Raw genomic sequence first — 4,212 nt, 5'->3', positions numbered from 1 at the left:
GCTCCTTGAGGCTATTCCTCTCTCATTTTTGGCTTTTGTTTTGTTGCTTTTGCTGTTGTCTGCCACCCTAAGCTGTAGCTCTCTGCCATGTGCCACTCTGCCTTATAATCTGCCAAGTACAGACTAAAACCTCCACAAACTATAAGCGAAATAAACCTTTCCTTCCTTAATTTTGGGAGTCAGGTATTTTGTCCCAACAATGAGAGAAAAGTAACCAAGACAGGCAGCATACAATTTAAAACATATATAGAATATTTATTTTATCATTAATTCCATATAACTAATTAATTTTTACAGAATGTTTTTATCAACTTTGTATCATAGCCAGATTATGATTGCAAGTGATGAATGAGCATAGTTCTGACAAAATATTTATTGATAGTTTTACAATAACAAGTAAGATGAAAGTGAAACAAGGGCACTATGTCAGAACTTTACTTATTCATCAATGATGTGATCAGATTCTTTGTGTACTGCATAGACCTTTTTGAACACAGAAGAGTATTTCTTCAAGTTTTTGTGTAACAGACATGACATACTTTTAAATTTAATTTTTATTATTAGCAGTTTTCTACCACCTCCTTAAATCTAGACAATTAACAGCCCAATAAATCAAGCCCTGATTTGTAGGCTTTGTCCATTTCTGGGTGTAAATGCTCCTGTCATGGCTGATTCCCAGCTTCTAACATGCCATTGCTAGGCAAAGTTGGGACGGAGCACAGATGCATATCACTATGTAGTATTTATACCAGGCAGATATGATGTTGTAAATAAAAACAGGTGAGAGCAAAAGTTAAATAATTAGGAAACGGTGGATTTTGAGTATTGCCATTTTCCATCCAAATTCTGTAAATGTGAGTTTATATATTTTAATTTTTAATAACAATTTCTGAAAATTTAACAAAGTGCTCTCGCAAGATGAAATAAGCTAACGCCAACCAGCACACTGGACCACCAATGACTCCCTCTTGTGTTAGGCAGCATGCCAAATTTTACACATGGATTATCTCAATCACAACTGTGTGAGGAAACTTCTGCTATGCCTTCTCTTCTAAAGATGTATACTCTAATACTCAGAGACCTTGAGTACTTGGTTCAAGGACACGTACTTTGACTCTGTATCTGCCTGACTATTAATTATTGATAATAGTAATAATCAATGCCTTTATTGAATACTAATCTGTGCCAGGACTTTAACTGGACTAATTCTTACAACCCCCTTAATTCTCTTAGTCATCACGTGTGTTCTCCCTTGCAGTCAGCACAGCTGATATTTCAGGGAAATAGAAAGGAAATTCTCTTGCTGGAAGCAGCATTCCCCAAAGGATAGGGTGAGACAAGGACCCAACCGTAGGCAGTTGGTGGAGCAGGGTTGATCTCCCCTACATAGATGGTTTCAGCAACTCTGGCCTCTCTGGATGCCCACGGGGGTTCGGAGGCTGTCTTGGGGTCATCCCTCCATCTACAGGCCTACAGAAAGGGACCAGTGGGCCCTTCTGGATGTCAGGGGAATCACCATCTCCCCTCTGAGTTCCTGAAAGAGGAGTGGGCAGTGGAGAGAGCGGCAAGTGTTTTCCCTAAGGGAGCCGAGAGTAGAGAGAGGGTAGCAGAGAGGGGGAAGCCCTGGCAGGGCAGCTGAGCCCTCTGCCTTCCTTCTCACCCACTGTATACTGAGCCATCTGCAAATCCTGCTCACCCTGTCTTTGGAACATCTAGCACCGGCTGATTCTCACCACCCACAGCTAGCACCCCAGCCTTGGCCTCTGCCTTCTCTTTTGCAGACTTTGGTGAAATACTTCGGAGGTGGCTGCCAAAGCCTCCCCTGGTACAATCCCTGCGAGCCTCAGCAGCACATACACTGGCTGCCCGCCTGCTGCCTCTGGCCTGGCATTGCGGCCTCCATTCTGCTGCTCTGTCCTGGGTGCTCCACAGACTCGCTCCCACCTCACCCCTTTGCCTTTTCCTGATGTCCTGAGCCTCCCATTTAAATCATTCAGATTCCTCTCTGCTGCCCTCAGTCATAGCTCTCACTCCCTCCCGCCAAGCCAAACACTGCGTGCATTACACTGTGTCTCGTCTTTCTCTTCCTACTGGAAAGTAAGCTGGGTAGGGCCCACTTGCCTTTTTTGTTCTCTGTGGTATCCCCAGGACAGGAGGACTTCCTGACACTTAAGAGAGGCTCAATAAATAGTTCCCAAGTGAGCGGATTCCTGCCCTGCTGGAGGCTCTGTGGCCGGGCTTTCCAACACGAGTCCGCGTCTATGAAAACTGCACCGGCCTAGCTCCCCATCTGCCCAGCCCGGATCCCCCTTCTCTGTCTCCTCATTGTCCCTCCACTGCTCGCATGGGCTCCTTCCCCCATTCCCATGCCTGCTGTCCTCCACCCCTTCTAGACAGCCCCAGTCAGCGGGGCCCCTTTGACATGTGCCCCACCCCGAACTCCTGCGGTGCTGGGAGGGGTGAGAGAAAAGTTTGCGTGTCAGGCCCCGGGGTATGAATGGTCCTTACATTTGTTCTGCATCGGCATGGAACCAGCCCACGCCTTCCCTGTGGGGGTCACAGGGATTTGGTTTCCTCCCCGCAGAGTCCCTGTGTGAACTGTGACGGGCTCCATCTCCTCTGCTCTCTGCCTGGCTTTCCCTTTCCTTTCCTTCTCAGGCTCTCCCTGCCTCCCTATCTCTCTCTAATTGTCTTTCTGCTTCTGACCTCCTCTCAAGCACCCTCTCTCTCTCTTCCTAACTTTCAGCTCCTCTTCTGTCCCCATCCCCACTGCTGGGTCTCTGCAGCAAGCTGGTTTACCCTCTCGCCTTGCCCTTTTCTGCCCCTTTCTGCCTCTGTTTTTGCGCTTAAGTGCTCCGTCTGTCCCTTTGTCACAGTTTCTATCTCTGTGTGGAGTTCTCTGTCTTCCTGTCTGCCTCCCTGAGTCTTCACTGCCCTGGGTCTCTGCCTGCACATGGCTGCCTCTCTCCGTCTCCCTCTGTATCTCAGTCTCTGTGGCCCCTGAGGCTGGGGAGCAGAGGTAGCAGCCCAGCCTTCCACCTGAGCAGGCATGCGGGGTTCCCTGTGCCTCGGAGTCGGCTTGCACTTTTCTGCCCATTGGAGTGCTCTTGGGCTGAAGCCTGGAGCTGAAAGGAAATTCTACCCATTTGTCATGGGTAGAAATGACCCCTGCCTCCCAGTTGCCTGCCGATGAACCTTGCTGCACCTGAGGGAGAGCTCCTTGCCGGGAAGAGGGTTCCACCAGGAGCAGCTTTCCAAGGAAAACACCGCTTTGACAGATCATGTGTTGGAGGGAGTGGTTCCACACACCATAAATTGCCAGTATGACCTTCTCCTGCAAGGCCCCACGGTCCCCAGATTGAGGTCCTTCCTGGGGTAGATGGGGGTCAGCACAGCTGAACTCGAGTGCAAAGAGGGGAGGCTGGGGTGTAGGGCAGCAGGAGGACAGCCACAGCCAGCCACTCCTAGAAGGGGAGCAGCCAGGGAGGGTCAGGCCTGTGGAGCTGGGCCAGGCTCAAGGATGCCGAGGGCTTTGTAGTCTCTGGTGTGTTCACAGCCAGTGTCTCTTCTAATCCTAAGTCCAGGGAGTTTCTTAGTGCAGTTTTGGGGAGAGGGGTATTAAGATTCAGAGAGGGGGCATGGCTGAACAGGCTATGCAAAATAAAAACAAAACTGAAAGTGTCTGGCTCCAAACCCATCCCCTACCCTGCTCCCACATGCTGTTTATTGTTGGAGAAGATTTCTAGCAGAGAAAGATGCTTGCTTGGCCGAACAGTGAACGCTATGACTTGCTCATTTACTCCCCAGACATTGCTCAGGCCCCTGAGACGCCCCACATGGATTTTCTACCTTCAAGCAGCTCACAGCCTATGGTGGGTACACTCGAGACAAAAAGTGAGTGGATTGTACAGGGAGGGCTGGTGGGAACTGTGAGAGTCTAAAGGAAAACCTGAAGCATCTGGAGTCCCAGGACATTAGGAAGACTTCCTCCAGGAAATGGTCTTGAGCTGCCCTTGATGGAGGGGCAGTACCAACAGCTGGAGCAGGCAGGGTGCCCTGAAGGTACAGCAGCAGGAAAGCAAGACGTGTCCAGAAGGCCAAGAGGGAGGGGACTGTGAGAAGCAGAAGAAAGAAAAGGAGGGGAGAAGAGAAAAAGGAGAAAAGAGGAAAGGAAAGGAAAGGAAAGGAAAGGAAAGGAAAGGAAAGGAAAGG

The 4,212-nt window shown here is 49.4% G+C and overlaps 1 long non-coding RNA gene across 1 annotated transcript in view; it reads left to right on the top strand.

Annotated features, from left to right (window-relative positions):
* Positions 1-4,212, top strand: part of LOC106150081 — a 10,965-nt gene that overhangs the window by 5,345 nt on the left and 1,408 nt on the right. The window contains exon 2 of the long non-coding RNA XR_001236674.1: positions 3,808-3,872. This is a non-coding gene — a long non-coding RNA (uncharacterized LOC106150081). The remainder of the gene's footprint in view (positions 1-3,807; positions 3,873-4,212) is intronic.

This window comes from Chinchilla lanigera, unplaced genomic scaffold (genome assembly GCF_000276665.1).
Source record: "Chinchilla lanigera isolate Chin_1 unplaced genomic scaffold, ChiLan1.0 scaffold00063, whole genome shotgun sequence".
Taxonomy (NCBI): domain Eukaryota; kingdom Metazoa; phylum Chordata; class Mammalia; order Rodentia; family Chinchillidae; genus Chinchilla; species Chinchilla lanigera.
Note: the sequence above shows the minus strand (reverse complement) of the source record. Positions and strands in the feature narration are given on the sequence as shown.